This window comes from Danio aesculapii, chromosome 3 (genome assembly GCF_903798145.1).
Source record: "Danio aesculapii chromosome 3, fDanAes4.1, whole genome shotgun sequence".
NCBI classification, from domain to species: domain Eukaryota; kingdom Metazoa; phylum Chordata; class Actinopteri; order Cypriniformes; family Danionidae; genus Danio; species Danio aesculapii.
In genome coordinates, this window is record NC_079437.1 from 2,002,172 (window position 1) to 2,027,382 (window position 25,211).

General features: G+C 32.6%; 1 long non-coding RNA gene across 1 annotated transcript; it reads left to right on the top strand.

Moving 5' to 3' along the window:
* Positions 1 to 21,488: 21,488 nt before the first annotated feature.
* LOC130220641 (uncharacterized) lies at positions 21,489 to 23,394 on the top strand. Its single transcript, XR_008836212.1, has 2 exons — positions 21,489 to 21,578; positions 22,995 to 23,394. It is a non-coding gene; the product is annotated as an uncharacterized LOC130220641 (long non-coding RNA).
* Positions 23,395 to 25,211: the final 1,817 nt, after the last annotated feature.

Genomic DNA, 25,211 nt, shown 5'->3' on the forward strand with positions numbered 1-25,211 from the left:
TAAAATGTGCAGTTAATTGTTTTATTAATGTAGCAATGTGAGAGAGTTTGTTTTAGCATTTTAAAAAATATTTATTTATTATTATTTTTTATATTTTTTATATTTTAGAACTTTTATAGCTTTTTAATTTTTGTGTGTGTGAATGAAAAGTTGGAATATGAGAGTGTTTATTAGAATTTATTGGAACGTTTAATATATATATATATATATATATATATATATATATATTAAGATCTTTATAGCTTTTTATGTTTTGTGTGTGTGTGAAGGAAAAGTTGGAATCTGAGAGTGTTTGTTAGAATTTTTTGGAACATTTAATATATATATATATATATATATATATATATATATATATATATATATATATATATATATATATATATATATATATATATATATATATATATATATATATATATATATATAAAATCTTTATAGCTTTTTCTTTTTAGTGTGAAGGAACATTCTATAATTCTTCTGTGGAATGGAATGTTAAGTGTTCTTAACAGAACAGCAGATTCCATTAAAGAACTTTTATTTTAAAATGTGCAGTCCATGTTTGTTGTAGTTTTGCAATCTGAGTGTTTGTCAGCATTTTTTTGAACATTTAAGTTATTTATTTTATTTTATTGAATGGTAAAACGGTTCTTTTTAGTGTTATTTTTACAGGTCTTCTGTGGAATGGAATGTTAAAGATCCCTAACGGAATAGATTCCATTAAAGAACTTTTATTTGAAAATTTACAGTTTTGTTTCTGTTTATTTATTCCATTTCATTGTTTTTTTTTCTTTTACATTTAGCTTTTATTATTATTATTATTATTATTATTATTATTATTATTATTATTATTATTATTATTATTATTATTATTTGTTTTTAAAGCCTTTTTACACACTCAGACATAACGGTACACAATCTGTCACTGGGGGTGGTACTAGGCATGGGCCAGTAAAAGATTCTGACGGTATGATAACCTTGGATAAAAATATCATGGTTTCCCTGTGTTGTGATTACTGCTGTAAAATATGTTCTTTTTAAATGTCTGGGTAAAAAAAAAAACAATACATTTGAACACAATACAATTTATTTTGAGAAACTTTTAAAATATCTTGGAGCAGTGAACATGTCAGGCTAAATAAATCATTGCCTTCTGCTGTCTTCATTAGTTACTGAAAAACACTGATTTCTTTCAACTTGAAAAATGTGTTTGGAGATCCATAGGAACGGTATAGCAGAAAACTTTGGTGGTTTTAAACCCTTGACTTTTCCATCTCATTATAAGGTGGTGGTACCTTTTTAAAAGGTACACTTTTGTACAGTACCGGTGGCCATTAGTACCTTTAGGGTAGGCTTTTGTACATTTAAGGTTCATTTTTGTACCCTTAGGTTATTATGACGTACACATTTGTACTTTTTAGGTATTAATGTGTTCGGAACAAAAGGATACCTTTTGAAAAGGTACTTCAGTGACAGATTTCTGAGAGTTTAGCTTTTATTTATTTTTCTTTTTTTTTTTTTGTGCAAAGGAAAATTTGACAATTATTTTGTTAAGGGTTCTTAACAGAACAACAGATTCTATTAAAGAACTTTTACTTTAAAATGTGCAGTTCTTTGCATTTATTGCTGAGAGTGCTTGTTTTAGTATGTTTTAAATGTTTTGTATTTTTATTTATAAAGGTTCTCAATAAATAAAAAAATTTTGGAAAAAAACATTTCTAAACATTTTTGAAAACTATAGCTATATATAATACTAAATGTTAGAGCTGTATGTAAATGTTCTTAATGAAACAACAGATTCATTAAAAAAGCTTTTATTTAAAACTTTTATTGTAGTTTTGTACAGTTTTTTTGTAGCCTTTTTAAACATTTAGTATTTTTTTACATTATAGGTTTCATTAAACACCAACAGATTAACAACAGCTTCCATTAAATAACTTTTATTTTTTAATATACCTATGGTTGTAGTTTTTGGACTCAGTCAGTGACTTGATTCTTAAAATGTCTTTTTGTTTTGGTTGTAATTATTTCACGGCTTGATCTATAGGCTTCTACATGCTGGTGTTTTATTAGCAGTGTTTCATATCTTTAGCAACCAACATTCTGCCATATATTAATTGTATATGACCTGCTTGGATTCACTTTTCTTTGTGTTTATGCCACACTTGCTATGCTATTTAGATACAAAAGTGAATTTTTCTTCTTATATGGCCATTTATAGTTCACTTCAACAGTTCACAGGTGATTTACAATGAATTGTGATGAATCACATCTAAAATAAATGTGTATATTTAGAAAATATTTGTGAGTGTTGGTACTGTGTATATTTTTGTGTTCTACAAATGTACAAATAACTATATTCTGTAAATTACTTGTTCTTTCATTTATTTATTTATTGAAAATATGTGTGAAGTTAGTATATTTTGTACATAGTGTGTGTATTTATAATAAATATATACATATATGTAAACAGTGGGGGAAATATGTATTCAACACCTCACCATTTTTTTCAGAAAACATATTTCTAAAGTTGCTGTTGACTTGAAATTTTGACCTGATTGATTGATTGATTGATTGATTTTATTTGACAATTCTAACAAAAATATACAAACAAGTCCAGTTAGACCAATTCATACATTATTTCAAAAACTGTTGAGGATAAAGTACACAAAAAAGCCACGGGCTTATTTCCATTGTGGTCCTCGATATTCTTTAAAAATGAACGAGCAAATCATAAATGAAATGCAAACATCATCAGCTCAGCAACTCAGCACAATAAAATCCTCAACATCAACTATAAAACAACCACTTTTTAATTTCCCTTTTAAAATCACTCTCAATTTGAATCTCCTTAAAAATCGTGGGCAAAACATTCTAAACAGCAGAGCTAGTACACAGAAAAGAATTTCTACCTGATTCACTATTAAATCTATATGGATAAATATCCCTGCTACGTGCTCTTGTAGAATGACAATGAACCTCACTAACTAAAACGTAATAATTAAGGAAATATTTTGGGACCATTTTCTTTAAAATCTTAAACTCCATCACTCATTTTAGAAATTTTACCCTATTCTCAACTTTTAAAATATTACTTTGGCTATAATGTTCATTATTTAAATGTGTCAGTGGAGGTGCTTTCATAACCATTCTACACAACTTATTTTGGGCCGTCTGCAATTTATTTTTCATTTTTTTAGAACTACCGCTGTACCAAAAAGCTGCAGCATAGTCAAAGTATGGCTGCACTAATGCACTTGCTAAAATTTTTAAAGTTTGGGTATCTAGGAGCTCTGCCTGTCTTGCTAAAAACCTAATTCTAGAACAAGTTTTTGAATGGACTACAACAGCCATCTTTTCACCTGTCAAATTACTATCTAAAACACAACCCAAATATTTCACTTCCTGTTTTGGAGTAATAATTTGATCCCCTACTTTTATCTCTGACCCGACACATTTTCTTAGTTTCGCAGCTGAACCAAATAAAATAAATTCAGTTTTACCCAAATGTAAGGACAATTTATTAAGGCAAAACCATTCAGAGACTTCCTCAATTTGTTTACTCATTTCATTTTCAATAAATTCCCTCCTCTCATGAGACTCTATTATTGCTGCATCATCCGCATAACAAAAGCTTATTTGAACAAGCCATTTTCAAATCATTAATGTATATTAAAAAAAGCAACGAACCTAAAACACTGCCTTGTGGAACCCCATAAGCGACACGCGAATAATCTGATAACACTCCATTTAAATCTATTAATTGACTTCTAACAATTGATGTTGATAACAATCATTGAAATCCATATATGCAAAGAAAACAAATCTAATTATTTTGCTAATTAACTTATGTGTAATAAAATAAAATGACTCAGGAAAAAAGTATTGAACACATGAAGAAAGGAAGGTGTAGAAAGACAGTGAAAGACAGTAAGGCTGCTTCAGTCCAACATCTACATTCGCAGGATGATGAAGATGAAACCAGAGTGAACGTTTCAGCACGACAATGATCCAAAACACAGCTAAGAAAACTCTCAAACGCTTTCAGAGAAAGAAAATCAAGCTGTAGAATCCCCCAACCAATCACCTGACTCCAATCCAATAGAAAATACAAAATAAAGATCAGATTTGATAGACGAGACCCACAGAACCATCAAGATTTTTCCACTCTGTGGAGAACTCACATCTGAGCAATGCATGAGACTTCATTCTCCATATGAGAGGCGTATTTAAGCTTGATTATATGTACATCCTTATTATATTTTGGGAGACGCCTGTGTCATTTCTGGTAAAATTAAATAATAATATACTTGCTGGCTGATTAAAAGTAATTTTAAGTCTGACTTTGCCATGGGGTATGTATAATTTCGGGCTTGACTTTATATAGTTCTTATAAAATCTATTGTTTCAAACTTCTAAATGATTAAAAATTGCTGCAGAGTTAAATTTTCAACATTTAAAGTCCTTTAAGCAGAGAGAAAAGTCCCATAATGCAATTCACAACCATAAATGAGCGTAAAACACCTGTGAATCCCAACATATGAAAACTATTAGATTTTCGTATTTTGACTGTATGTCTGTGGATGTCATCTTTCCCAAACAGATCTAAATGTTTGAAATCTGTCGCTCATTTTAGGTCATCATTAGCAAACGCTCGCGCTGATCTGCATGCCACATTATGCAGATACGCTCATGAATTATTCAGGGTCTCCATGACTTCTCCCTGTGTTTAATTACTAAAGGCTTTTTTAATTTGCTTACTTTGCTTTGTAGAATAAGTCATTAGACTCTTCTTCTGGACGCTGAAGACATGCGGCAGGCTTTTGTTTTTGAAGTGTGTTTTTAATATTATTAAAGATGCATCATGTCCTCATGGCCATATCAATATTAGAGAATATTTACATTTTCTCCTCATTTTTCTTTCAGCTAGTGATATCCATCCATCCATCCATCATTCTATCTATCTATCTATCTATCTATCTATCTATCTATCTATCTATCTATCTATCTATCTATCTATCTATCTATCTATCTATCTATCTATCTATCTATCTATCTATCTATCTATCTATCTATCTATCTATCTATCTATCTATCGTTCTATCGTTCTATCGTTCTATCTATCTATCGTTCTATCTATCTATCTATCTATCTATCTATCTATCTATCTATCTATCTATCTATCTATCTATCTATCTATCTATCTATCTATCTATCGTTCTATCTATCTATCGTTCTATCGTTCTATCTATCTATCGTTCTATCTATCTATCTATCTATCTATCTATCTATCTATCTATCTATCTATCGTTCTATCTATCTATCTATCTATCTATCTATCTATCTATCTATCTATCTATCTATCTATCTATCTATCTATCTATCTATCTATCTATCTATCTATCTATCTATTGTTCTATCTATCTTTCTATCTATCTATCTATCTATCTATCTATCTGTCTATCTGTCTGTCTGTCTGTCTGTCTGTCTGTCTGTCTGTCTGTCTGTCTGTCTATCTATCTATCTATCTATCTATCTATCTATCTATCTATCTATCGTTTTATCTATCTATCTATCTATCTATCTATCTATCTATCTATCTATCTATCTATCTATCTATCTATCTATCTATCTATCTATCTATCTATCTATCTATCTATCTATCTATCTATCTATCTATCGTTTTATCTATCTATCTATCGTTTTATCTATCTATCTATCTATCTATCTATCTATCTATCTATCTATCTATCTATCTATCTATCTATCTATCTATCTATCTATCTATCTATCTATCTATCTATCTATCTATCTATCTATCTATCTATCTATCTATCTATCCATCCATCTATCTATCCATCCATCTATCTATCCATCATTCTATCTATCTATCTATCTATCTATCTATCTATCTATCTATCTATCTATCTATCTATCTATCTATCTATCTATCTATCTATCTATCTATCTATCTATCATTCCATCCATCCATCCATCCATCCATCCATCCATCCATCCATCCATCCGTTTATCATCCATATACCGTTCCTTATATCCATCTATCCATTGTTCCGTCCATCCATCCATTCATCGTTCTGTATGTCGTTCAGTTTGTCTATCTATCATTCTATCCACCTATCTATATGTCTCTCTATGTCTGCCTGTCTGATGTTCTATCTATCGTTCTTTATATCTATTATATCTACTGTTCTATCATTCTGTCTCGATTTTTCATGTCAGTGTGTATGATTTGGTCATCTGTGTTTTTTTTTTTATTCGTGCGTGTGTGTGTGTGTGTCAAACATAAAGCTGTTGCTCATTTCAGCTCGCCATTACCAATATTAGCATATGCAGATACGCTGCTGAATTATTCATGAGCCCTATGGCTTGAGTTAGATCACTTGATCAATGCTCATAATTACCTCCAGTTGCTTTGTTGAATTAGTCATTAGACCGTGTGCGTTTGTTTTAGCCCAATGAGTTTTGCTTTTTAGATGTTTTGTTTTTATTAGCAGTGCTTAATATATCTGTTTCTACACTGTGCTAATCAATACATGCTTCAATGGGGTTTTCAGTCTTGCTGTTCTCAGCAGATATTTCTGTCATTTTAAATGGTTTAATTCTACTTTATCCTGTAATTTTAGTGGAAGATCAGAATGAACAGTTTATCAGGTATAATAAAAAAAAGTCAGTATCATCTAGTTTTCCGTTGATTGACTTTATATAGTGCTTTCTACATATTCTACTGTACATATCAAGTGTTGTTAGCATTCCAGTGTTACATCTGTAGTGTATTAATATGAATTGTTTTAATTTCTTTATACATCTAGTGTATTTAACGTGTTTGATACTGATTATTACATATTTATCTATCTATTTATCTATCTATCTATCTATCTATCTATCTATCTGTCTGTCTGTCTGTCTGTCTGTCTGTCTGTCTGTCTGTCTGTCTGTTGCTACGTCTATTTATCATTCTATCTGTCTATCTAGCATTCTACATGTATCTATCCATCCATCCATTGGTCTGTCTATCTATCTATCTATCTATCTATCTATCTATCTATCTATCTATCTATCTATCTATCTATCTATCTATCTATCTATCTATCTATCTATCTATCTATCTGTCTATCTGTCTGTCTGTCTGTCTGTCTGTCTGTCTGTCTGTCTGTCTGTCTGTCTGTCTGTCTGTCTGTCTATCGCTACGTCTATTTATCATTCTATCTGTCTATCTATCTAGCATTCTACATGTATCTATCCATCCATCCATTGGTCTGTCTATCTATCTATCTATCTATCTATCCATCCATCCATCCGTCCGTCCGTCCGTCTGTCTATTGCTATGTCTATTTATCAGTCTATTTTTCTATCTGTCTATCTATCTAGCATTCTACATGTATCTATCCATCCATCCATTGGTCTGTCTGTCTATCTATCTATCATTCTTTATATTAATCATTCTATCCATCCATCCGTCTGTCTATATTTCTGTTTATCTATCTATCTATCTATCTATCTATCTATCTATCTATCTATCTATCTATCTTTCTTTCTTTCTTTCTTTCTTTCTTTCTTTCTTTCTTTCTTTCTTTCTTTCTTTCTTTCTTTCTTTCTATTAATTGTTCTATCCATCCATCCATCATTCTTTCTATCCATTGTTCTATCTACATGTCTGTCTGTCTGTCTATTATCTATCTATTGTTCTTACGTTCTATGATTCTACCAATGTACCATCTCTGTATGTTGTTTTTAATGGTATATTTAAGCATTGCTAATAAATGAAGATGAGAGCATGCTGATATTGTTTATTTATTGATTATATTTATATTTTATTTTATTTTATTATTATTTTTTTTCATTTGAAATTGCTTGATTTGTTATTTTATGCTCATCATCCAGTATCATAGGCAGTGCAGTGTGTGTAGTAATGTATAGTTTGTCAGGCAGGCAGGTAATGATCAGTATGGGTCAGTGTTGAGCTGTTGAGTGTCTGCAGTAGTTGTGCATCTATATGAGTTCTGCTGTAGTGAGACACAAGAGAGCCATAAATGAGATGAGTGCTTTCTCCATCCTGTAAATCACTGCCAGACGCCACCAGAACTGCTCCTCCCCCATATACACACACATACAGACGCGACACACAGGCACAACACGTAGAGAACATGCACATAATCATGCACACAAACACACATTCACAAAGGCATACACTTATACTGTACATGTACTCACAGATGCACACTGACACTTGCGCGCACACACAAATGTACATGCATCGACAAGCAAACACACATGCACACACACAAACACAGATATTAATGCACGCTAATACACAAATACTGACAGAGGCACACACAGACACAAACATAGCCTATCACACACACGAACGCATGCACACACAACTCAGACACAATCATCTATACACAAGCATGTACATGCGCGCACACACACACAAGCACACACACACACACACAAACACAATAACCCATGCATACAAGCATATGCACACACACATACATACATGCACACACATAGACACAAACAAAATCCCCCCATACACACAAGCATATAGACACAGAACACCCCCCCACACACACACACACACACACACACATACTGGAGTGGCCCTGTGAAGAATCCAGGGCAGGGGATCCTCCGGAGAGCAGCAGATATTATTCATGAGTGTGTGTTTGTGTGCGTGTGTGTTTATGAGCAGTGTGTTTGTGCGCTTAATTGATTTCATATTCAAACACACGGCCCTGTTTGCTGCAGTATGTAGTGCTGAATTATTGAAACGGTTCACGAGTGTGACGCCATTCAGACGGCGGAGCTGAAAGACAGCAGTGAAGTGAAGCAGAGTGTGTGTGTGTGTGTGTGTGTGTGTGTGTGTGTGTGTGTGCGTGTGTGTGTGTGTGTGCGTGTGTGTGTGTGTGTGTGTGTGTGTGTGTGTGTGTGTGTGTTTTCAGTTTATCACACAGATGCTGGAGAAGCTGAAGCTCCATCATGTGCTTCAGCAGCTGCTGCTTCACCAGTGTCTGGAGTTTGAGAAAGCTGATTTGGCTTTTCTTCTTCTGTGTTTTTGTGCAGTTTGTGGTTGATTATTGCAGGAAGACTGAATTTAGACACTTGTGATGTTCTAGAGAAGATCTTTGCTTCATGTATCTAACAGTCTGAGTGAATGTCTGTCTGTCTGTGTCTGTCTGTCTGTCTGTCTGTCTGTCAATAATGCATTTTATTGCTTTGTGTGATGACCTGTTCATTCATTCATTCATTTGTGCATTCATTCATTCATTCACTCACTCACTTATTTACATCTATTCATTCAGTCAGTCCTTAATAAATTCATTTATTCATGCATTCATGCATTAGTTCATTTATGCATTTGTGCATTCATTCATTCAGTAATTAATTCATTCAATTATTCATTCATGCATTAGTTTATTTATTCACTCACTCACCTATTCATTCATGCATTCATTCAGTCAGTCATTAATTCATTCAATTATTCATTCATGCATTAGTTCATTTATTCACTCACTCACCTATTCATTCATGCATCCATTCAGTCAGTCATTAATTCATTCAATTATTCATTCATGCATTAGTTCATTTATTCACTCACTCACCTATTCATTCATGCATTCATTCAGTCAGTCATTAATTCATTCAATTATTCATTCATGCATTAGTTCATTTATTCACTCACTCACCTATTCATTCATGCATTCATTCAGTCAGTCATTAATTCATTCAATTATTCATTCATGCATTAGTTCATTTATTCACTCACTCACCTATTTATTCATGCATTCATTCAGTCAGTCATTAATTCATTCAATTATTCATTCATGCATTAGTTCATTTATTCACTCACTCACCTATTCATTCATGCATTCATTCAGTCAGTCATTAATTCATTCAATTATTCATTCATGCATTAGTTCATTCATTCACCCACTCACTCACCTATTCAATCATGCATTCATTCAGTCAGTCATTAATTCATTCAATTATTCATTCATCCATTCATTTGTGCATTCATTCATTAATTCATCTGTGCATTCATTCACTCACTCACTCACTAACCTATTCATATATTCATACATTCATTCATTCCTTCAGTCATTAATTCATACATTTATTCAGTTATTAATTCATTCAATTATTCATTCATGGATTCATTTATTTATTTGAGCATTTGTGCATTAATTTGTGCATTCATTCATTCATTCATTCAGACATATATCCATTCATTCATGCATTTGTGCATTCATTAATTCACTCGCTGACCTATGCATTTGTGCACTCATTCATTGATTCGTGCATTCATTCATTCACTCACCTACTCATTTATTCATACATTTAGTCATTGATTCATGCATTCATTCTTGAATTAATGAATTCATTAATTCAATTATTTACTCATGCATTAGTTCATTTATGCATTCATTAATGTATTCATTTGAGCATCTGTGCATTAATTTGTGCATACATTCATTCATCTATTTATTCATTCATTCACTCACCTATTAATTTATTCATACATTCATTCATTCCGCCATTAATTAATTAATTCAATTACTCATTCATGCATTCATTCATTGAATTATTCATTCATGCATTTATTCATCCGTGCATTTGTACATTCATTCAGTCATTAATTCATGCATTAATTCATTTGTGCATTCATTCGGTCATTAATTCATGCATTCATTCATTCATTAAATTATTCATTCATGCACCTGTGCATTCATTCAGTCATTAATTAATTAATTCAATCAATTATTTATTCATGCCTTCTTGCATTTATTCATTAATACATACATTTGTGCATTCACTCACTCACCCATTCATTCATTCATTTAGTCAGTCATTAATTCACACATTCATTCATACATGCATTATTTACTCACTCATGCATCAATTGTGACGACCCATTTGTTCTATCGTTCATTCATGCATCCATGCATTATACATGTATGCATTCATTCATGCCTTTATTCATGCGTACATTCATTCAAAATACAGCCAGTTATATTCTATGGGAACATTTCACTAACAAGTAAATGCATGAAAAAAGATCAGCTGTGAAAGTGAAAGCTCAGCAAACTGTTCTACTTGTGTGTGTTTGTGTATGCGTGTGTGCATACATGCGTGTTTGTGCGCATGTATTCATGTGCGAGTGTGTCTGTGTTCATGTGTCTGTTTGTGTACAGTACGTTTGTGTTTGTGTATGCGCACAGCCGTAAAGGATATTGATGCCTCGCCAATCTTTGCACATGCACAATAGCTGGAGGACAGGTTTGAGAGCACAACTATACTCATACTCAACAAACTCATTCTGAAAATCAAACATGAACAGCTCAGTTATCAGCACTGATAATAGTCTGAAATGTGTCTTGCTCATCAATTCATTTACGTTTTTCCGAGGGATCATAAAGTAATGATGCTAAAAGTTCAGTGTTGTGATCATGTGACTCTTGATGCTTATAAATCTATTAGAGCTCCATCAGAGTGTTTTAGTTGGTCACAGTAAATCCTCTTACAGGCTGCTATTGTTCAACACAAAGGCCTAATTTATCTACGCTGTGATTCATGGCTGTAAATTGTGTGTGTGTGTGTGTGTGTAAAACACTGGCTCGCTCGCTCTCAGTAATAAAGTGTAATAAATTCCTCCACACTCTTACAGTCTTTTCTCCGTCGTTCTCTCTGCTGATTACCGTCGCCGCTGCTCCTCTAATTAACTTTGAGATTGTGTGTGTGCGTGTGTATGTGTGTGTGTCATGAGCAGCAAGAAATCCGCTGGCTGTTCCAGCAGGTTCTTCTAATGCACTTACATTTTAAGGGGGAAAATCCAATCTCACGGGTCTGTGTGTGTGTGTGTGTGTGTGTGTGTGTGTGTGTGTGTGTGTGTGTGTGTGTGTGTGTGTGTGTGTGTGTGTGTGTGTGTGTTTTATGTACAGTTTTTTTTTTTTTTTTTTTTTTTAAATCAGAGCTATCTATATATCTGTTCTATATCCAGAACTACTTTAGCTGTGCTGTTATGAAAGTAATGGCACACTCAGACTGCGCTTGTTTCTTGCACTTTTGGCACCAATTAACCTCCATATTTGTAATTGTTTTGAGCTCAAACGTTGGACGGCATTACTTTGCATACCATGACTTTGTCCTCAAGCCGCTGTTGTGTGTAGCACTAGTTTCTCACACGTCTCATCCAAAGCCTTCTGTTGTGTTTTGATGTGATTTTCATTTTTGACGGTTGTAGCTGTGAAATAACTGAAATAATTCAGCGTAGTGATATGGAGCTAAATGTGCTCAAAAACCAGCCGGATCTACTTTATCTGTGCCTTTATGTGGAAATAACAGCACACCTCAATGTTCATCTGCCAATCAGAATCAAACTGCTAAGTGATTAAGTGATTTGATTGGCTGTTGTGCATGTTGATATAATCAGATTGTACTTGTTTCGTTTATTTTGGCACTAAACACTTTCCATATCTGTAACTGTCTTAGACATCTCTTTATGGGGTCATTAATGACTGCTTTAACAAGCACACGATCAAGACTTCTGATATCCTTCAGATATCCTTCACTAATAAACATGATATTACATGTTTAATTGTATCCCAACCCATATCAAATGCAAATATAGTCTCAAATACATAAGGAATATTTGACTTCGGGCCGTTCAATTATTAGCAAATAAAACGAACACCTGAGGCCATTACACCTCAGCTGTGCTTTATTTTCTTAAACTAAATAGACCAGAGTCAATTATTCTGCTTACACTACAGCTATCACCTCTAAAGCCACAGTTGAGATGTTGTATTTCCGACATTTGTCAGGTTTTTGTCCTCAAACAGCTTCTGTGTGTATCTCTAGTTTCACACACATCCCATCCGAAGTCTTCTGTTGTTTTTTTGTAATGCTTCTTTGACTGTTATAGCTGCAAAATAACTCCTTTTTCAGCGTAGTGATATGAAACTGTAATGCGATCAAACCCTGCGGGAACTACTTTATCTGTGCATTTATCAGAAAATAACAGGACACCTCAGAATGTTCATCAGCCAATCAGAATCAAGCATTTACTTTACAAATTGCTTCACAGAGCCTGGTAGTATGATGTAATTTGATTGGCTTTTGTGCATGTTGACTTGACTTTTGGCACCGATTAGCCTCCATATCTATAACTGTCTTGAGCTCAAACGTTGCATATACCACGGTTCCCACGATCACTAGTTTCGCGCACATCCGATCCAAAGCCAATGTAATGATATCTTGACTGTTGTAGCTGCAAAATAACTCCTCATTCAGCGTAGTGATAAAAACTGTAATGCGATCAAAACCTGCCGGAACTACTTTATCTGTACATTTATCAGACAATAACAGAGTGCTCGACAGCCAATCAGAATCAAGCATTTATTTTACAAATTGCTTCATACAGCCTGGTAGTATAAAGTAATTTGGCTTTTGTACATGTTGACTCAACCAGATTGTGCTTGTTTCGTGCACTTTTGGCACTGATTACCCTCCATATCTTTAACTGTCTTAAGATCAAACCTTGCAAATACCACAGATCCCATGATCAGACATTAATCAAGTTTTTGTCCTCAAACTGCTCCTATGTAGCACTAGTTTCCTACACATCTCATCTAAAGCTCCCTGTTGTGTACTTTCTGACTGTTGTAGCTGTGAAATAACTCAAATCATTCAGCGTAGTGATATAGAGCTGTAAACTTGCCGCAACTACTTCATCTGTGTTTATCTGCAACGGCACACAATAGAATGCTCATCAACCAATCAGAATCAAGCATTTATTTTACAAATGACCATGCAGCCTGATAGGATAAAGTAATTTGATTGGCTGTTGATACAATCAGATTTCACTTGTTTTATGTAATTTTGGCACCGATCACCCTCCATATCTGTAACTGTCTTGAGTCAAACGTCTCTTTACGGGTCACTGACGACTGATTTAACAAGCCCACGATCAGGACTCACTTCTTCTCTGTGCATTTCTCATCTCTTTGGACAGTTTAGGGCTGAATCTGGCTGACAGAAAGCGGCGCATGATAGACAGCGGTGAGCCGCGAGTGCTCATAAATCGCCACCCGCCCTGCGCCTGATTTACGAGACGCCGTATCCGTCTTCACCTCCTCGGGCCCTTCACTGGCGTTATTAATGGCCGCGTGATCGTCTTGTCTGGCGTTCTGGAGTTTAATTTCATTTCCATCAGATGCGGACAGCGATGTCTTTAAGCGCTCATCCTTTACCCCGCTGCTAAAGAAGCATCATTCACTCTCAAATCACACGCTCAGCAAACTCGCATCAATATCTGTGTGTGCCTTCAGGATACATAACACACTACTGACTGCGAACTCACGCTGCGTCCCAAATCACACACTGTCTGAGTGTGCACTGCAGTTCAACCCTTTAAAAGGGACATATTATGCGCCTCTGTTAATACATCTGCAGTGTTTCTGTCAAGTCTCTGATAGTATCTGGCTGCAGGGTTGGGTGAAATTAGTTACAAAAGAAACTAGTTACTGTAATTAGATTACTTTTCAGCAGAAAAACATAAAATGAGGGATTACCTTTAATTTTCAATTTGTTTCTGTAAACCCTAGAGATGGTTGTGCGTGAAAATCCCAGTAGATCAGCAGTTTCTGAAATACTCAAACCAGACCGTCTGGCACCAACAATCTTGCCACGTTCAGTCACTTAAATCACCTTTCTTCCCCATTTTGATGCTCGCTTTGAACTGCAGCAGATCATCTTGACCATGTCTGCATGTCTAAATGCTTTGAGTTGCCGCAATGTGAGTGGCTTATTAGAGATTTTCGTTAACAAGTAGTTGGACAGGTGTACCTAATAAAGTGACCGGTGAGAGTGTGTATGTGTATATATATGTATATTTTGTATGTATACATGAACATGAAACATTGAATGTAGAAAACTGAAACTCAATTATATTGTAAAATAGACTATATATATATATATATATATACACATACGTATATATATATATATATATATATATATATATATATATATATATATATATATATATATATATACATATACATATGTGTATATATATACATACGTATATGTGTGTGTGTGTACATACATACATATATATATATATATATATATATATATATATATATATATATATATATATATATATATATATATATATATATATATATATATGTATATATATATATATACACGTGTATATATATATATATATATATATATATATATATATATATATATATATATATATATATATATATATATATATATATGTATACATTTATACATACGTATACATTTATACATACATATACATTTATACATACATATACATGTGTATATATATATATATGTATATGTATGTATAAATGTATATGTATGTATAAATGTATACATGTGTGTGTATATATATATATATATATATATATATATATATATATATATATATATATATATATGTGTGTATATATATATATATATATATATATATATATATATATATATGTATATATGTATATATGTGTGTATAAATGTATACATGTGTGTGTATATATATATATATATATATATATATATATATATATATATATATATATATATATATATATATATATATATATATATATATATATATAATGTATGTATGTATGTATATATACTAGGGGTGGGCGATATGACCTAAAATTAATATCACGATATTTTTCATCTTTTGAACGGTGACGGTATAATATCATGGTATTACTTTCAATAGCAAAATAAACATTTCAAGGAAGAATGGACAAAAAAAAAAGTCTCACTTCTATCACTCTAAGTTTTGGTTTTGGTTTGTGTTATTTTAAATGCTCCGTCCTGTTATGAGCTGATCTTCATTTCTCTGTGTTGGTGGAATAAAGCGGGCGAGTCAGCCGCACCAATTTATGAGCAGACAGAGCAGGATTCTCGTGATGACCACCGGCGCAATACTGCTCTTTGTTATGAGCCGTAGTTTCAGTGTAAACTTAGTAAAGGTGAGTTTCTTTGGCGATGATGTCTACAGTAATAGACTTTACATTTAGCGGACATTTGCGCTGAACACGCAGTGAAAGCAACGCAACAAGATTCGGGCACCTTCTCCGAAAACACTCGATTGATCTCAGCTGGCGGATCAACATTTACCTCATGTCATGATCGCTGTCATCTGCGCCGTTATTATTATTATTATTATTATTATTATTATTATTATTATTATTATAACTTTAGGTGAGGTTTGCAAACCTGTGCACTTTTCACTCTTCAGCTGTTTGCATTTCCTGCGGTAACAAAAGCTCCCTGTTATCTGACAGTGGGAAGCGTTGAGTGATTGACAGCTAATATGAACCAATACAGCGGCAGCGTCGAGCGATTCAGCAAGTTTATAGAGAAAATCAAATGCTCCCAAATATATTATAAGGGCGCATAGATTAAATTTCGTGCGCACATGCGACCAAAATGGTTGCAATTTCGAGCCCTGTAGTATAAGGACATGTAATCAGACCACAACTGAACGTTTGAAGAAAATTTAATGCCTTATTATTTAGAATTATCTATTATTGATGTAAATGCAGCTGTTCAAGGCGCATAATTGATTTATTACGGTATTGACGGTTTTAGAAAATCCATGTCGTGGCGCAATGTCACACCGGTGACGACTATGACACCGGTGTACCGGTGTATATATATATACACATATATATACACATACACACACACATATATATATATATATATATATATATATATATATATATATATATATATATATATACACATATATATACACATTCACAGTACACCCAGTGTAAAAACTAACTGCAATTAATTGCGCTTAATATTTTTGTTGCTATTTTAGAAAATAAAAATAATATTTTAATAAAATATTAGTTTTATTTGTATTGCATGTATAGCAATAATTTTATATTTTTAATGCAATGTATTTGTCCTAACTCTAACAAAAATAGCTTACAATGGCAATCTTCAACCCCTGTTATCTCTTTCTAGTGGTCTTAAGGAAGTTCAGAGCTAATTTCGTAGCGTTCGACATGATGAAATTATGTGGTTCCAGCAGACACCGAAAAAAAAATCCTCCCGCTCATAGATCTAGTTACAGCGGCTGAGCAGGATTTGGAGCTGATCCACAGTTTAACTGGATTATATGATTGAGTTTTTGTGTGTCACGTCAGTGTCGCTCGTCCAGCGCAGCGCTAACGCAAAGTGAAGCGTCTACAACAGCGAGCGGCTCTGGGTTCAGTCCAGATCTTCACAAGAGTCTGCAGCATAATTCACTTCTACTGACGCCGACACACCAAGCTTATTCAATTTGTTACTGCAGACACACCGAGCCTCTTTTCTCCACAAAGCTGTTGGAGTTTTGGTTTTGTTTAGGGTTTTTTTGTTGAGGATATTTACTTTTATTTTATATATACATTTTTGTTATTTTATTCATTCATTTATTTATTTAAAAAAATATTTCTTTCTTTCTATATTATTACTTTTGTATTTATTTTTTATAAAAACATCTTTTATAAAATATCCTTATATTTATTTATTTTTATTTTTATTATTAATTTATTTATTCATTCATTTGTTCATTCAATTATTTATCCACTTGTTTATTTATCTATGCATTTCTATGTATAATTATCTATTCATAGCAATTTATTTATATTCTTATTTTTATTAATTAATTAATTTATGCCAATATTTATCTTTGTATTTATTTATGCATTTATTCAAATTATTCATAATTATGTGTGTGTATATATACTGTGTGTGTATATGTGTATATATATATATATATATATATATATATATATATATATATATATATATATATATATATATATATATATATATATATATATATATTTTTTTTTTTTTTTTTTATTATTATTTTTTTTTTTTTATTATTTATTTTATTTATTTATTTATTTATTTATTTATTTTTTGCCTTGTATATTATTGTTTGGTCACGTTACATATCAACACAAGAAGACAAAGACATTTAAATAAGTGGGAAATAAAGTAAACAGTAAAATTGTAAAGTTATGTCTATACATCTAGATGGTTTTGTGCAATATGTGCATTGTTGTCTTGTTTTACCAGAAATCTATATACACACAGTAGCTATGTATTTTTAGCTTTGTATTTTATATTTTAGCTGTTTTTAATAATTTAAATAATAAAATAAACGCAAAACATATTATTTAATATATCATTTTTTCGTTTAAAATTTGTATATTTAGTATACTAAATGTATGTTTAGATTGAAACTCTAATATTGATTTATTTATGAATTAGCATGAAAATGTGGATTTAAAAACTGTGAAACTATGAAGTGACTTGCTGTTTATATAGATCATTTTCCTGAATAAAATACAACATTACATCTGTATTAAATGTATTGTCAGTATATTATTTATTAAATGCTATATCTGTAAAAAAATATATGTTTCACATCTAATTAATTCTAATCCAGACTAGAAAAACAACTTTCAAGATGCAAACGTTTAGTTTTTAAAACACTATGAAAAGTGAAAAGCTCCACAGATATTCAGACTCTGATTGGCTGTTGTCATTTTCCCCTCATATCCACTCCGCCCATAGTGATTATTTTCAGCTTTAGGTTGCTCCATAGATATTAACATTAGATGTCGCCTACTCTGTTGTTGTCTATTGGAAGGAATGCGTCTATAGTGCCGCCATTTTAGTACATAGTGCTCCTTTGAAATGAATGCGGGACCAAGGTGCAGTGGAGGACTGGCCATCCAGAGCCAGAGATACACATATATACATATATTTATGATTGGGAGTTTTCCCGGAGGTCAGTATGCAAATATTGTTTTAAATTATGAAAATTATCATTTTACATCACTTTTCTACATCGATGGAGAAGTGAACAGCAGAACAGCAACTACTTGGGAGGCGGGGTTAGGGTAATTAGGCAAGTTATTGTATAAAAAATATCGGAAAAGGGGCTAATAATTTTGTCCCTAAAATGGTTTTTAAAAAATTAAAAGCTGCTTTTATTCTAGTCGAAATATAACAAAAAAGACTTTCTCCAGAAGAAAAAATATTATCAGACATACTGTGAACATTTCCTTGCTCTGTTCAACATCATTTGGGAAATATTTAAAAGAAAAAAAAATTCAAAGGGGGGCTAATAATTCTGACTTCAACTGTATATATACAATAGCGATAACAGTACTTTAGCAATATATTGTGCAGCACTAATGTGGATGTGGATGGATGTTGATCTGAATTGGAGTTGAATGTGAGGATCAATATGCCACTGTGTGAGTGATGGACGTTCATCAGTCCTTCATTCACGTCACATTAAAGCTTCTGTCCAGACTGAGATCCATCAGACACACACACATCCGTTCAGCAGGCCGAAAACATAACCATTAAATATCTGTCAGACAACGGATGCCAGATCCTGCATTGAAAGACTAAATTATGAGTGTTTTGTCTTGTTTTACTCTTTCCCCGCTATTGTATTTTTTTTTTTTTTAAGTTGCCAGCCACTGCCAGCGTTTTTGATGATTTTCACCTAAATTTGACGTCCCTCAGAACATTTTCTGCTAATAATATATGAGCATATTATAAATCAAAAACATGAATATCTGTCAGACAACTGATGCCGGATCCTGCAGTGAGAGGCTAAATCGGGTTTTGTCCACTTAAAAACATGAGAAAGAGCAGTTATACTTGGTCAATACAACATGTATTGTTTGACTACAATTCAAAAGAAAAACATGATCATGCTTTACAATAACGTTTCATTAGTTAATGTATTTTCTAACATGATCTATACTTGTGTGGCATTTAATAATCATAGTTTAAAGTTTACTAATGCATTATAGGAGCAATATCAGACAAGTAGCAGTGCAATATGGCTGTATATCGGCACTGGTGGGAGGCGTATGTTGACTCAAGGTTGCAGGCCGAGTCTCTTAGTGTCCCACCAGTAATGATATATAGCCATATTGCACTGCTACTCATGTGATATTGCATTTATACAACAGTTCGACGACATAACCGTGTATATAAAAATGAAAATCAAACAGGCAGAGTCTCAAAAATCCTTTTGTACGAGGGACTACTTTATTCCACCCTTCAATCACATCTACAGCTGACGTGAGAACGGCAGAAACCATTGCTCATTCATCACTGTCACTTTAGAGCTAGTATTTGAACGATTCTCTAGCGTAATGTCTAAAGTGATGATAAAAAAGCTGATTTTGCTCACATTTTAAGATTATAAGGCTGAACAGCATGAAATGCCATCAGTCTACAGAGATTTCCAAGTATTTCTCTGTTGCAATTGGGAGATCACAATGATTATACCCAAAAAAGCCAAAGCAAACACTAGCAGATTACTATGGTATAAATACAGCACTACAACATACAAAAGAGAGAGATTGACTTATGTCACTTACCTGTTTTATAATAATTAGATCAGCTTTAGTTTGAAATTTATGATTAGCTTTTCTCCCTGGCTGATGACCACCGATGCGCTGAATCTCTAAAATGATAAATATTTAAAATAGGCACTATCCTTATAAATAAACAACTACATTATTGCCTTAAAAAGCCTCAAAAGTACATTGTTATCCAACTGCTGCAATATTTGTCAAACTGTAGTGAGTCTATGTGGGCGGAGTAATACATACGGGTTAAGAGGCTGTATGAGTGCTGATATTGCAGAATATTGCATGGCTGTCAGCAAATCAGATTTGAGAACCAGACAGAACTGTTTTGATTATAGTCTGTTTTACAGTTCGATGCTTCATGTTCATTTAAAGTGTTTCCTGCCAATTATTTGATCAATTTACTAGCAATTTTAGAAATTCCATTTATTCAGAATTTTCCAGAACATTATTAGGTCTTGTTGCCTGAAACATTTTGCGGAAAAAAAATTATTTGCAAAACTAGATTACCTTTCTTCATTCATGTTTTTATATATGAAGTCAGAATTATTAGCCCCCCTGTTTATTTTTTTCCCCAATTTCTGTTTAATGGAGAGAAGATGATTTCAACACATTTCTAAACACAATAGTTTTAATAACTCATCTCTAATAACTGATTTATTTTATCTTTGCCATGATGACAGTAAATAATATTTGACACTGTAAAAAGTGCTACACTCACAAAGTTGGTTTTATATACTTTAAATAATTGCAATCTAGTTAATTATATTTGTTTTATACCAAAAAATATCAATTTGCTTATTGTTTACTTAAAGTAGATCAGTTTTTAAATAACAGTATATTTTAAATAAAACTAATGCAATTTATTTGAGTATATTTTTGTATGTGGTTATTGTGTAGAATAAATGTTATAAAAGTGAGTTGACACAGACAATTTATTAGAGCAGCTGTCGATGTGTGCAGGTCTGTTCATCAAACGTGATTTTAATAATTCTGCGTGACCCCATTTTCACTGCCCGCCACTTTCCAGACACATGCAGCATCTACAAGGGGTGACATTTACTGCTCGCAGCAGCGGATCTGATTAACACGGTAAGTTGCAAATGTAGCCGAATGATAATTGTAAAGTCATGCTAAACTGCCGACTTCACTAGGCAGGTGAGGTTTTAGCTTGTAAATTGTACTGTAACGTCAGGTAACAGACTGCTCTCACATGGAAAGCTAAGTTGGCTAACGCTAACCAACGCTAGTTCATGCTAACGATTAAAAGTGATAGTCCTGAGAAATTTTTTTTTTAAGTAGTTTTAAAACACTTAGTAGGTATAACTAACGTTACAGAACGGATTAACTAGGTCTCTGGTGGGCGGTCGGGGGGTGGGTGCAGTTTGCTAGCGCTAACTTGGCTAGCTAACCTAAGTTATTATCAGCACATTAAGGATGCATATTAAATGCAGAAACGTATGGAACAGTAGTTTGTGTTTAGCGTAACATTAAGTAGCTTAAGGTTTGTGTTTAAGAGATTTAGTCCATAAGTTTTTTGTTAATACTGCAATGTGAATAAATTACAGATTTATAATTTATTTGAACTTAAATTACATTTATGTTTACAGAACCATTTAAGATGTACGCACCTCATTCTAAAATGCATTTTCTTGGTCTTTAGATACCAAAGTGATTTTGATTATTTTGTTAAGAAAAACGTTAGATACGATTACAGCTATAATTATTTGCAGGTAAGTAAAACACGGGTAAAATTGCAAACAATAGTGGGCTCCATAAAATTGCATTTGATATCTGAAGATTTTTTGTATGTGTGCAATGAACAAACAGTAAAAAATATCCTAATGCAGTTTCTTATTATCTGTCAGTCTTTCACTAAAGCTAACTGAAAACACTGATTCACTGAACTATCATTTGCCAGTAACATTAAATTTTGAGAAAAAGTAAATTAAAAGTAGCTTCAGCAAAAATGTAATGTTAACCTCAAGGTAATATGTAAAATGGCAATGTATTTATTTAATTTTGTATTATGACTTATGCAAAGTTTGGTGCAAAATGAAGATGACAGTTAAATCATAGATTTTATATTTGCCATTTTCAAACTGTTTAATATGTAAGTTACATGCATATTTTTATGCTTTATAAGTTGCAAAAATAAACTGAAAATGTAATACCTAAATTTAAATAATTCCTTGATTGACAGGCAACCGAAATACCATACACTGTTACACTGAATAAAATCAGTTTTCTTTAGAATTTGATTCTTAAACACACCTGGAATAATGTAAGTACACAATAACCTATATAGCCTTTTTTTTAATACAGAAGTTTAACTAAGGTAAATTTTAACTGATAAACTAAGGTGTTTCATCCATGTATCATTCTCACTGCACTTTTGTAACTTGACTTGTAGTTTATGTAAGATATTTGCTATTTAGCATTTAGCTATTTAATATTATTTAGTATCAAACACCTGAACTCCTGTTTCTTTTTTCTCTCCACCAATAGAGTTGTGTGGAATCAGAGGTGCATGCGGCTGCCCACGGGAAAAATTTGACATCAGCCCAACACAGTTTGGATAATCATAGGACTGTCAGAGGTTTACCAAACCTGTCATGTGCATGATGGCTCCTGTTTGGACTTACTGATGTCCTCGACTTCCATCAAAACTGTATACATTATTTGAGATATATCAGAGACTCTTTGTGGGACTGGACCTTATGCATCCTAAATCTTCATCAAAGTATGCAGATCTCCTTACTGAGTTGTCTTAGATGATTTCTCAATAGGATCTGGCATTATTAATGTTTTTATTTATGTATTGTGTATGTGCAGCCACATTAATGGCCTGTTTTGTAGTCACTTTTAGGGACATTGGTTGACATTGAATAAATGCTATGGTCTTTAATCCATCTTCCCATTCTTATTTAGTTGTTATTAACCGTATAAAGTCTGTTTATCTGTTTTTACTTAATCACTGTATAGTGTGCTTAGAATATAAAAATGAAGATTTATTTTCTGAGGTTACAGCCAGAAGTCAATTGAATTCATTTTAAATGACATATGCATGGTTAATTTTATTTAGATAATTAAGTTCTTAATACCTAATTAAAATAAGTTCAGGCAACATATAGCAATGTATAAATAAGTTAGGTTTAACAAAAAAAGTAAGTTTATCTGATTTGAGTAATTTTAGAAATATTAGTTGGCTCAACTTAATTTTGTTACATTTGTTTTAAGCAAAGTTTTAGTGTTTAATATACTTAAAAAAGGCTGGAAGTTGATTCAATCTAAAACGTCCGATGCAGCCACTTGCCTCACTTTTTATAAGTTAGATCTAGGTCATACTTTTTACAGTGTAGATATTTTTCAAGACACTTCTATACAGCTTAAAGTGACATTTAAAGACTTAAGATTGGGTTAGGGTAATTAGGCAAGTTATTGTATAACGATGGTTTGTTCTTTAGACTATCAAACAAAAATATAGCTTAAAGGGGCTAATAATTTTGACCTTAATTTTTTTTTTTTTATTTTTTTTTTATTAAAAACTGCTTTTATTCTGGCCGAAATAAAACAAAGACTTTCTCCAGAAGAAAAAATATTGTCAGACATACTGTGAAAATTTCCTTGCTCTGTTAAACATCATTTGGGAAATATTTAAAAAAGAAGGGGCGCTAATAATTCTGACTTCAACTATATACATATTTTAATTATATATAATTTAATTACAAATTAATTCAGCTTCTTGTCTGAAAGTAATACAGCGTATTTTCTCAAAGTACAATAATTGTTGTGGTGTTGCTAAAAGATGTACAGTAGTTTTGTTAGTAGTAAAGTCTTTGTTAATCTGTGAGAGATTTGGGCTGCTAGCTGCTTTAGCAGTATGCAAATTACAGCCATTAGCATGTAAATGATCATGAGTTGAAATGAGAAAAATAAATATTTATGCTAATTCCTGGCTCTGAAGAAAAACAAGCTCCATGTGTGTGTGTGTGTGTGACCTTAATGCTCATTTCCATACGTTAATTGACCAGTTGTATGTTTAGATTATTTTTAGCGAATCAATCAGTGCTGGAGATTATTATGCTGGAGGCGGAGCTTAACAGGTCACAAGGTCCATCATAGAGATGGAAACCACAGTCTGAATCTTTCTGCTGTGTGTGTGTGTTGAGTGGGTGTAATTTGATCATCTAAAGAACCTCAATGGACTTTAAAGCACTCAACAATTTCAGAGCATCTGATCTCTCAGAGAAATCATAAATGTGTGTTTGTGCTAAATTCATAATTTAAGAGTTAGTTTCTCCACTTCAGTATAATCTGAACTGATTTTGCCACAAATTATAGGATGCTACAGTAGATAGCGATGATGATATTTCATTAAAGGGCACCTATTTGACCCCTTTTTATAGATTTAATATTAATATTATGGTTCTTCTGAGTGTGCCAGTTTAGGTTCAGTTCAAAACACAATCCACATTTTTTTTTATTATTATAATGCAGTGTTTCCAAGTTAATTGAAGTCAAGTTAATTGTATTTTATATATAGCACCAGATCACAACTTCTTTTAATAAACAAGCTAAATAGCCGTATGTAATATCTTATTTACACAACGGCATGTGACTTCTGTCTCTACATGATTGCGCGATTACAAATTTCTGCTCTCTGAATCGCGCATGGTGGAGTTCTACAGCCACTCTCCGATGTATCGGAATGAGAATGCGCGC